Here is a 13,332-nt window from a genome sequence, read left to right as displayed (position 1 = left end):
TGTGCTTCGTATATTTTCAAGGAATTTAATAGCTTATATATAATTTTTAAAAAATATTTTTATCCTATTTGTATAGTATAATTTTCAATGGTAGAAAATTCAAGTGAGTTATCATTCTTCAAACTTGCTTCGCCTACTATATTAAGAGTAAGAAGCTACAGCAGCGTTAAAAGTTGAACGACCAATATTTAATTTAATTTCTGCCGACAAAGTAAACTACTCTTTTCAGTTTCACCTTTAATTTGCATTTTTCTTCTACGTGACTCGCCAAATTATTATTTTTCTTGTCAAAGTAGCGGCACGTTTGGTTTTTTGGACAGTCGACACTTGGCATCTGCAGTCAGCATCTGATAGCAAATCATTATGGTGAAATTGTTTCAAAGGTCCATAATGCTGGGAGACAGACAGGTATTCGGTCTTGTCTTTTAAATTCTTGTCAACTTCTTTCTTTTTCATTATTCCCTCCAATTAAAAGAGATTTTCCTGGTTTGACTTTAGATTATCCTAATTTAACCTGGCATAAATTTTAATAGAGAAGAAAAGACTTTTGAAATATATAATCTTAAATAAGCTATAATATTTATGTGGCTGTTGAAACTTGTGATCTAAAATTAGTCATATAATTTATATTGCTACAAATATTTCCTCTTAAGGAAATATTAGAAAGGGTCAATTTTCTTGAAACAGACTAATAAAGAAATTAACAGTGTCAATATTTTGAAATAGAAGGCGTAGTAGTTACTCTAGCGACTTCTATTATTGAAAAGATTTTAAGTCTTTAAGATATGCGGAAAATGTAAAAATATTTAGAAAACTATATCTTTAAACTTTAAAGTAATTATACTATATTTATATAATAAGTATTAATTCATAACCTAGTAAATATGATATCAAACTTGTATAACATGTTAAATTTTAAAACAAATCTTTTTACATTGTTAGTTTATAAACCAAATGAAATTAGGAAGTACGAATGATTAGCCCAACGTGCTTAAATGTCAATAATATAGTATAGAAAAAACTAGCTGTAGCTACTCACCAAAGACTGCCATATGACCCTTCAATCATCATGTTGAATAATTGCGGTGGAATATACTACGATTACGATCACATTGACTTTTACTCCTGTTAATTTGTAGGTGAAATTTTATTGTTTTCTCTGTCAAGGAAATTGAATGACAAACTAGTTCTTTGGACCTGGAAATTACCTCTGAATTGGCTATGAAGCTTTTCAGGACATACAAATCATTTCTGTCGCTCCATTTTACTTAAAAATTTACGTGGCACTAGCTTCAAAAATTTGAAGAAAAAATTATACAGATTTCTTTTCCAACTGTTTTTCTAAAACCTCTTAATTCGAAATTTCCAAGCGAACGCCGCTATTAAAGAGGAGAGGTTTTCTTCTTCTTTTTAACCCCTAATAATATTTAAGTTTGTTTTCACATATATAATGTTTACGTACGTCTGCAATTCCTTTTTCTTCTTTTTGAAGTCTACTGTTGTTCATCGTTGCACATTTGAATCTTACCTCTCTGATTTGGTTAAGTGATGTCTCAAATATGCGAGAAGAATTACCTTCAGGTTTTAGTTTGGAAGATTTTTGTTTTCCTGATTTCATCTCTGCTTTTCTTTTTAATAAATAGAAAAACTAAATCATGTTTTGTTGGTTATTCTCTTTTGATAAAGAAACTTAGGCGATAATGCATTTTGCATAGGTGTCAATTAATGTCAAATGTTGCGTGATCTAAAAAAATTCAACGTATATTAATTGTGAGAGAAGATCTGGTTCTCAATATTAAAAGTTGACGTCTTACATTCCAACAACTTTGTGTATTTTGAATATGGGATTTGATGGAGCAACTGTTATAAAGCTCGAGGGTGGACTGGTGCCCATCCATGTCTAATAATTGAACACTGATGAGTGACTTTCCAGAAGTTCATTTGTACAAAGTAGTGGGCCACTACATTGTATAATAGGGAGAAAATGATGTTGTATAGCTGCTATAAAATAATAGTGGAAAAAGTGTATAAAATTTGTATAACTTTTGTATATAACATATATTATACAAATTTTATACACTTTTTTGACTATTAGATGTAAATAGTTTCTGCCGCATGCTAAAAGTGATAATACCCTAATAGTGGGCCACTACACTGTACAAATAGTTCGAGTGTTTTCAATTTGCTTACTTGGATGTCAGGTTGATTTTTTTTTTTTTTCCTTCTGTGTACTGAAAGATTTAGAATTTAGATATACATGTATTCGTTTCTTCAAGAAAATTGTAGAGTGTTTTTCGTTGAGACAATAATCTTGAATTTAATAAAGTAACTAATGATTTTTTAAACTTGTTATTTTAAATATGTCATAACATTAGTTAAGTTATAAAACTTTTAAAAGTTGTGATCTTAAACATATCATAATATTTGTGACTATAAAAACTTCTTATTAAGGATAAATAAAATGTGTAAAGTTAACTGTCTCTAAATGTAAAAATATGTCAATCTTTTTAAAATAAAAAAATAAAAAAAATAATAATATCACATAATCTAGAATGGGGGAGTAGTAGTACTCAAGTGACAGGGTCATAATTCTTTCTTTAAAAAAGAGAAATTTTTATAAAGCACTACATTTTAGAACCTAATGACCATACTTAACTATAGTTTATCTAATTACTATTCGTAGCTACTATTCAATTGTTACAACTATCGACTAACCAAGGTAAAATACAAAAATACAGAATTTTGACTAATTCAAAGTTATGGCTTAAAATAAAATGTGATACTACATATTTTGATTATCGGTAAAATATTAATATAAAAAATTAATTAAAATTTCATAATAGGGGTAAAGATATATAAAGAGCAAAACAAAGATAGTGTTAGAATATTTATACTTTGAAATAATTTAAGAATAAGTATATTAAATAATTAAATAACACTCAAAAATATTATTGATAGATGTAAATGACGAAAGAGTTCTAAGTAAGAAGATAAAAGTATAAAATGCATTAAATTTTAGGAATAAAAAATTTATATTTATATATGATTATCAAAAGGGTAATAAGCAAGATATTAAATAAGCTAATAAAAGATCACATGATAATATAACAATATTAATGAATAATGCAATAACTATAAGCAAAGATCAAAGAACGATTTTTTTGTGGTGAAAATATAGAAGGATAAAACTTATTTGACTTTGAAGTAAAACATAAAGTGGTAGTAAGAATTTTGTTAAAATAATATGGTCAAACAAGACAAATCACAACGTGATATGTTTAGTACTCTTTAATATCGACCACAGAATAAATGCAAGTACTAAGATCAAGGTTGTTACACATATAAAAAAGAAATATGTTATTCAGTACGAGATATGAGAAACACTACTAGAAATCCGGTGAAAAGCGACCACAAAAAGCGACCAAAGTTGGTCGCTTATAGGCCTAAAAGCGACCAAAAAGCGACCAAACATGCCTGGTCGCAATATTGTTGGTCCCTTTATTTTAGGGACCAAAGTTGGTCGCTAATTAGCGACCAACTTTGGTCTCTAAGGTAAAAGGACCAAATATTCCGGGTAAAGACTATAGCGACCAACTTTGGTCGCTTTATTATTTTAATAATATAATTTTGGCGACCAAAGTTGGTCTCTAAATGTAAAATACGTTATTTATTTATTTATTATTAATCATAAAAAAGCGACCAACTTTGGTCTCTAATCCAAATATTATATTTTAAAATCTGGAAAATAGAGACCAAGGTTGGTCGCTTTTTATTAATTTTTTTTAAAAAATAAGCGACCATAGTTGGTCGCTAACTTCAAGAAATAATTTTTTTTTAATTATAAGCGACCAACTTTGGTCACTATATTTCCAGAAATTATTTTTTTTAAAATAGAATAGCGACCAAAGTTGGTCGCTTTTGAGAAATCTGGGTTAAATAGCGACCAAGGTTGGTCGCTATTGCCCAGAAAATTATTTTTTTTTAAGGAAAAAGCGACCAATTAGCGACCAAAGTTGGTCACTTTTCTTGGTATATTTTTGCCAGAAAATGCCTGTTTTTGGCAGCTACACCACCTGCCAGCTTACAAAAAATCCTAAACATGCATTTTATGCCAACAACAACAACAACAATAAACAACAACAATAAAAAGCAACAAAGTATAAAGTTCAATAGAACTAACACATTAAGCTAACAAAACTAAGTTAACGCTTACTACAAGCCCATTCGAAAACTGGTTCTATTGTCTAGTTCAAAGTATATAAAGTACTCAAGGAGTGTTCTTTCAGCATCCTCATCCGAAAGTTGGATTGCCTCGCCCGACTCATTAGGTGGCTGACTGTGTATGAATTCCCCCACATCAGCTGTGAAGCGAACCTATAAGAAAAATTATATTGAATTAGTATTTCAAAATTTATATAAAAGTAATTCAAAATACTTAATGAAAAGTAAAAAACTTACATGTATAGTCGAGGCTCGACCCTCGACCCACCTTTCTAGATCAGTCTCTTTCTTCTTCTTTACTATACGAGTCTCATTGAATAACTCATCTTACTTCATTGGCATCATAAAGTTGTCTGGTGGCTTTGGTGATTATCCTCGTGGTACTATTACAAGGGATGAACTTAGATACAGAGAGTAACTTGGATACAGTACCCGACAAGGTGTGTCTTTGATCAATTGTTGTTCTCATTAGCGACAATGATGATGAGAAGGCAATGACATGTGTTTCAAACAGTGATGGTGTAGGTAAGAATTTAACATTTCCTAAGCAGATAAAAGAAGAGGTTATAGAGGAATTCTCTACTTTCTCTTGGAAAATGAAGTAGAAAATTCCTCTATAACCTTTTCTTTTATCAATTTAGGAAACGTTAAATTCCTACCTACACCATCACTGTTTGAAACACATGTCATTGCCTTCTCATCATCATTGTCGCTAATGAGAACAACAATTAAAGCCACATTATGCCAGGTACTGTGTCTAAGTTATTCTTGGTGGAAGTTGCATTGCATGTCTAATAAAGTCATCAACCCCTTCAACAAAATCCTCCCGCATTCCTAAATTCCAATATATAAACCAAAAATTTCAATTCATATCCTAAAGGTTCAACGCATATCCACAAAAGTTCAAGTCATATCCTAAAATTTCAATTTATAAACTAAAATTCCAATACATAAACTAATATCCTAAAGGTTCAATTCATATCCTAAAGGTTCAACTCATATCCACAAAAGTTCAAGTCATATCCTAAAATTTCAATTTATAAACTAAAATTCCAATACATAAACAAATATCCTAAAGGTTCAATTCATATCCTAAAGGTTCAACTCATATCCACAAAAGTTCAAGTCATATCCTAAAATTTCAATTTATAAACTAAAATTCCAATACATAAACTAATATCCTAAAGGTTCAATTCATATCCTAAAGGTTCAACTCATATCCACAAAAGTTCAAGTCATATCCTAAAATTTCAATTTATAAACTAAAATTCCAATACATAAACTAATATCCTAAAAATTTCAATTCATATCCTAAAGGTTCAACTCATATCCACAAAAGTTCAAGTCATATCCTAAAATTTCAATTTATAAACTAAAATTCCAATACATAAACCAAAATTTCAATTCATATCCTAAAGGTTCAACTCATATCCACAAAAGTTCAAGTCATATCCTAAAATTTCAATTTATAAACTAAAATTCCAATACATAAACTAAAAGTCCAATTCATATCCTAAAGATTCAATTCATATCCTAAAGGTTCAACTCATATCCACAAAAGTTCAAGTCATATCCTAAAATTTCAATTTATAAACTAAAATTCCAATACATAAACTAATATCCTAAAGGTTCAATTCATATCCTAAAGGTTCAACTCATATCCACAAAAGTTCAAGTCATATCCTAAAATTTCAATTTATAAACTAAAATTCCAATACATAAACTAATATCCTAAAGGTTCAATTCATATCCTAAAGGTTCAACTCATATCCACAAAAGTTCAAGTCATATCCTAAAATTTCAATTTATAAACTAAAATTCCAATACATAAACTAATATCCTAAAGGTTCAATTCATATCCTAAAGGTTCAACTCATATCCACAAAAGTTCAAGTCATATCCTAAAATTTCAATTTATAAACTAAAATTCCAATACATAAACTAATATCCTAAAGGTTCAATTCATATCCTAAAGGTTCAACTCATATCCACAAAAGTTCAAGTCATATCCTAAAATTTCAATTTATAAACTAAAATTCCAATACATAAACTAATATCCTAAAGGTTCAATTCATATCCTAAAGGTTCAACTCATATCCATAAAAGTTCAAGTCATATCCTAAAATTTCAATTTATAAACTAAAATTCCAATACATAAACTAATATCCTAAAGGTTCAATTCATATCCTAAAGGTTCAACTCATATCCACAAAAGTTCAAGTCATATCCTAAAATTTCAATTTATAAACTAAAATTCCAATACATAAACTAATATCCTAAAGGTTCAATTCATATCCTAAAGATTCAACTCATATCCACAAAAGTTCAAGTCATATCTTAAAATTTCAATTTATAAACTAAAATTCCAATACATAAACCAAAAATTTCAATTCATATCCTAAAGGTTCAACTCATATCCACAAAAGTTCAAGTCATATCCTAAAATTTCAATTTATAAACTAAAATTCCAATACATAAACTAAAAGTCCAATTCATATCCTAAAGGTTCAATTCATATCCTAAAGGTTCAACTCATATCCACAAAAGTTCAAGTCATATCCTAAAATTTCAATTTATAAACTAAAATTCCAATACATAAACTAATATCCTAAAGGTTCAATTCATATCCTAAAGGTTCAACTCATATCCACAAAAGTTCAAGTCATATCCTAAAATTTTAATTTATAAACTAAAATTCCAATACATAAACCAAAAATTTTAATTCATATCCTAAAGATTCAACTCATATCCACAAAAGTTCAAGTCATATCCTAAAATTTCAATTTATAAATTAAAATTCCAATACATAAACTAATATCCTAAAGGTTCAACTCATATCCACAAAAGTTCAAGTCATATCCTAAAATTTTAATTTATAAACTAAAATTCCAATACATAAACTAAAAGTCCAATTCATATCCTAAATGTTCAATTCATATCCTAAAGGTTCAACTCATATCCACAAAAGTTCAAGTCATATCCTAAAATTTCAATTTATAAACTAAAATTCCAATACATAAACTAATATCCTAAAGGTTCAATTCATATCCTAAAGGTTCAACTCATATCCACAAAAGTTCAAGTCATATCCTAAAATTTCAATTTATAAACTAAAATTCCAATACATAAACTAATATCCTAAAGGTTTAATTCATATCCTAAAGGTTCAACTCATATCCTCAAAAGTTCAAGTCATATCTTAAAATATCAATTTATAAACTAAAATTCCAATACATAAACCAAAAATTTCAATTCATATCCTAAAGGTTCAACTCATATCCACAAAAGTTCAAGTCATATCCTAAAATTTCAATTTATAAACTAAAATTCCAATACATAAACTAAAAGTCCAATTCATATCCTAAAGGTTCAATTCATATCCTAAAGGTTCAACTCATATCCACAAAAGTTCAAGTCATATCCTAAAATTTCAATTTATAAACTAAAATTCCAATACATAAACTAATATCCTAAATGTTCAATTCATATCCTAAAGGTTCAACTCATATCCACAAAAGTTCAAGTCATATCCTAAAATTTCAATTTATAAAGTAAAATTCCAATACATAAACTAATATCCTAAAGGTTCAATTCATATCCTAAAGGTTCAACGCATATCCACAAAAGTTCAAGTCATATCCTAAAATTTCAATTTATAAACTAAAATTCCAATACATAAACTAATATCCTAAAGGTTCAATTCATATCCTAAAGGTTCAACTCATATCCACAAAAGTTCAAGTCATATCCTAAAATTTCAATTTATAAACTAAAATTCCAATACATAAACTAATATCCTAAAGGTTCAATTCATATCCTAAAGGTTCAACTCATATCCACAAAAGTTCAAGTCATATCCTAAAATTTCAATTTATAAACTAAAATTCCAATACATAAACAAATATCCTAAAGGTTCAATTCATATCCTAAAGGTTCAACTCATATCCACAAAAGTTCAAGTCATATCCTAAAATTTCAATTTATAAACTAAAATTCCAATACATAAACTAATATCCTAAAGGTTCAATTCATATCCTAAAGGTTCAACTCATATCCACAAAAGTTCAAGTCATATCCTAAAATTTTAATTTATAACCTAAAAGTTCAATTCATACACAAAAATTTCAATTCATATCCTAAAGGTTCAACTCATATCCACAAAAGTTCAAGTCATATCCTAAAATTTCAATTTATAAACTAAAATTCCAATACATAAACCAAAAATTTCAATTCATATCCTAAAGGTTCAATTCATATCCTAAAGGTTCAACGCATATCCACAAAAGTTCAAGTCATATCCTAAAATTTCAATTTATAAACTAAAATTCCAATACATAAACTAATATCCTAAAGGTTCAATTCATATCCTAAAGGTTCAACTCATATCCACAAAAGTTCAAGTCATATCCTAAAATTTCAATTTATAAACTAAAATTCCAATACATAAACTAATATCCTAAAGGTTCAATTCATATCCTAAAGGTTCAACTCATATCCACAAAAGTTCAAGTCATATCCTAAAATTTCAATTTATAAACTAAAATTCCAATACATAAACAAATATCCTAAAGGTTCAATTCATATCCTAAAGGTTCAACTCATATCCACAAAAGTTCAAGTCATATCCTAAAATTTCAATTTATAAACTAAAATTCCAATACATAAACTAATATCCTAAAGGTTCAATTCATATCCTAAAGGTTCAACTCATATCCACAAAAGTTCAAGTCATATCCTAAAATTTTAATTTATAAACTAAAATTCCAATACATAATCCTAAAGGTGCAACTCTTAGGGTTTCTTCTCTTCAAACAATTTCTTCCCCAAATTAGTAGGTAAAACTAAATATTTTGGACTAAATGTATTAATAAGAACCCTAAAAAATGCAAATAATATATAACTTTGAACCCTTATATAGTTGAGCTAACTTTGAACCCTAACATGGAGAAATTAAACCCTAATATGGATAAATTAACTTTGAACCCTAACATGGTTGAACAAATAATATATAACTTTGAACCCTAACATGGATAAATTAAACAAAATCACTGTATTTCGAAAAAAATAAAGAAAGGAGAAAGAAACCTACCTTGGGAATGGAGGTCGCCGGCGGTGGAGCTGCTACCGTCGGTGGTCGTCGGTGGCGCCGCTGCTGCTGGGAATCGGAGGGGGGGGGGGTTTGAGTGTGAGAGAGAAAAAAGAGATTTTGGGGAATTTTTTTGAAAGAATGGGAGGGGAAACCCAATTTTGACACTGGAATTAAAAATAGCGACCAACTTTGGTCGCTATTTTGGTAGCAAAATAAGTTTTGACTTTTTGACCAAATAGCAACCAAAGTTGGTCGCTATTTCTAAAAAAATTAAATTACTTTTAATTCAATTTAAAATTATGTACATATGTAGTATAAATTTAGGATTTTAATTCAATTTAAGCTATATATATATATATATATATATATATATATATATATTAATTGATATAAGTCAAGACGTTTTAATTTATTGTTAATATATATACATGCATATGAGTAGGTTATAAGTCGATGAATCAATTTACAAGTGTATCAATACCTAAAAGAACCCGTCCCTGTGTTCCGAGTGCTTCATGTTCTTATATATACATACCTAATAGAGCGCTTCATGTTCTTATATATATATATATATATATATATATACACTATATACTATATTATACTATATATATCGAATATACCTTGATATATAATACACTTAGTATATATACTATACTATACTATACTATACTATACTATGCTATACTATACTATGCACTAAGTATTAGTGCATTAGCTAATATTATATCGAATATAGCTTTTATATATATACACACACACACTATACTATAGATAGTGTTAGAATATTTATACTTTGAAATAATTTAAGAATAAGTATATTAAATAATTAAATAACACTCAAAAATATTATTGATAGGTGTAAATGACGAAAGTAAGAAGATAAAAGTATAAAATGCATTAAATTTTAGGAATAAAAAATTTATATTTATATATGATTATCAAAAGGGTAATAAGCAAGATATTAAGTAAGCTAATAAAAGATCACATGATAATATAACAATATTAAATAATGAATAATGCAATAACTATAAGCAAAGATCAAAGAACGATTTTTTTGTGGTGAAAATTTAGAAGGATAAAACTTATTTGACTTTGAAGTAAAACATAAAGTGGTAGTAAGAATTTTGTTAAAATAATATGGTCAAACAAGACAAATCACAATGTGATATGTTTAGTACTCTTTAATATCGACCACAAAATAAATGCAAGTACTAAGATCAAGGTTGTTACAAATATAAAAAAGAAATATGTTATTCAGTACGAGATATGAGAAACACTACTAGAAATCCGGTGAAAAGCGACCACAAAAAGCGACCAAAGTTGGTCGCTTATAGGCCTAAAAGCGACCAAAAAGCGACCAAACATGCATGGTCGCAATATTGCTGGTCCCTTTATTTTAGGGACCAAAGTTGGTCGCTAATTAGCGACCAACTTTGGTCTCTAAGGTAAAAGGACCAAATATTCCGGGTAAAGACTACAACTTTATTATTTTAATAATATAATTTTGACGACCAAAATTGGTCTCTAAATGTAAAATACGTTATTTATTTATTTATTTAATATTAATCATAAAAAAGCGACCAACTTTGGTCTCTAATCCAAATATTATATTTTTAAATCTGGAAAATAGAGACCAAGGTTGGTCGCTTTTTTATTAATTTTTTTTTAAAATAAGCGACCATAGTTGGTCGCTAACTTCAAGAAATATTTTTTTTAATTATGAGCGACCAACTTTGGTCGCTATATTTCCAGAAATTATTTTTTAAAAAAAATAGAATAGCGACCAAAGTTGGTCGCTTTTGAGAAATCTGGGTTAAATAGCGACCAAGGTTGGTCGCTATTGCCCAGAAAATTATTTTTTTAAAGGAAAAAGCGACCAATTAGCGACCAAAGTTGGTCACTTTTCTTGGTATATTTTTGCCAGAAAAAGCCTGTTTTTGGCAGCTACACCACCTGCCAGCTTACCAAAAATCCTAAACATGCATTTTATGCCAACAACAACAACAACAATAAACAACAACAATAAAAAGCAACAAAGTATAAAGTTCAATAGAACTAACACATTAAGCTAACAAAACTAAGTTAACGCTTACTACAAGCCCATTCAAAAACTGATTCTATTGTCTAGTTCAAAGTATATAAAGTACTCAAGGAGTGTTCTTTCAGCATCCTCATCCGAAAGTTGGATTGCCTCGCCTGACTCATTAGGTGGCTGACTGCGTATGAATTCCCCAACATCAGCTGTGAAGCGAACCTATAAGAAAAATTATATTGAATTAGTATTTCAAAATTTATATAAAAGTAATTCAAAATACTTAATGAAAAGTAAAAAACTTACATGTATAGTCGAGGCTCGACCCTCGACCCACCTTTCTAGATCAGTCTCTTTCTACTTCTTTACTATACGTGTCTCATTGAATAACTCATCTTACTTCATTGGCATCATAAAGTTGTCTGGTGGCTTTGGTGATTATCCTCGTGGTACAATTACTCGGGATGAACTTAGATACAGAGAGTAACTTGGATACAGTACCCGACAGGGTGTGTCTTTGATCAATTGTTGTTCTCATTAGCGACAATGATGATGAGAAAGCAATGGCACGTGTTTCAAACAGTGATGGTGTAGGTAAGAATTTAACATTTCCTAAGCAGATAAAAGAAGAGGTTATAGAGGAATTCTCTACTTCCTCTTGGAAAATGAAGTAGAGAATTCCTCTATAACCTTTTCTTTTATAAATTTAGGAAATGTTAAATTCTTACCAACACCATCACTGTTTGAAACACATGCCATTGCCTTCTCATCATCATTGTCGCTAATGAGAACAACAATTAAAGCCACACTATGCCAGGTACTGTGTCTAAGTTATTCTTGGTGGAAGTTGCATTGCATGTCTAATAAAGTCATCAACCCCTTCTACAAAATCCTCCCGCATTCCTAAATTCCAATACATAAACCAAAAATTTCAATTCATATCCTAAAGGTTCAACGCATATCCACAAAAGTTCAAGTCATATCCTAAAATTTCAATTTATAAACTAAAATTCCAATACATAAACTAATATCCTAAAGGTTCAATTCATATCCTAAAGGTTCAACTCATATCCACAAAAGTTCAAGTCATATCCTAAAATTTCAATTTATAAACTAAAATTCCAATACATAAACTAATATCCTAAATGTTCAATTCATATCCTAAAGGTTCAACTCATATCCACAAAAGTTCAAGTCATATCCTAAAATTTCAATTTATAAACTAAAATTCTAATACATAAACAAATATCCTAAAGGTTCAATTCATATCCTAAAGGTTCAACTCATATCCACAAAAGTTCAAGTCATATCCTAAAATTTCAATTTATAAACTAAAATTCCAATACATAAACTAATATCCTAAAGGTTCAATTCATATCCTAAAGGTTCAACTCATATCCACAAAAGTTCAAGTCATATCCTAAAATTTCAATTTATAAACTAAAATTCCAATACATAAACTAAAAGTCCAATTCATATCCTAAAGGTTCAACTCATATCCACAAAAGTTCAAGTCATATCCTAAAATTTCAATTTATAAACTAAAATTCCAATACATAAACTAAAAGTCCAATTCATATCCTAAAGGTTCAATTCATATCCTAAAGGTTCAACTCATATCCACAAAAGTTCAAGTCATATCCTAAAATTTCAATTTATAAACTAAAATTCCAATACATAAACTAATATCCTAAAGGTTCAATTCATATCCTAAAGGTTCAACTCATATCCACAAAAGTTCAAGTCATATCCTAAAATTTCAATTTATAAACTAAAATTCCAATACATAAACTAATATCCTAAAGGTTCAATTCATATCCTAAAGGTTCAACGCATATCCACAAAAGTTCAAGTCATATCCTAAAATTTCAATTTATAAACTAAAATTCCAATACATAAACTAATATCCTAAAGGTTCAATTCATATCCTAAAGGTTCAACTCATATCCACAAAAGTTCAAGTCATATCCTAAAATTTTAATTTATA

This window comes from Nicotiana sylvestris, chromosome 6 (genome assembly GCF_000393655.2).
Source record: "Nicotiana sylvestris chromosome 6, ASM39365v2, whole genome shotgun sequence".
Classification (NCBI taxonomy): Eukaryota; Viridiplantae; Streptophyta; class Magnoliopsida; order Solanales; family Solanaceae; genus Nicotiana; species Nicotiana sylvestris.
This window is presented reverse-complemented; position numbering follows the sequence as displayed.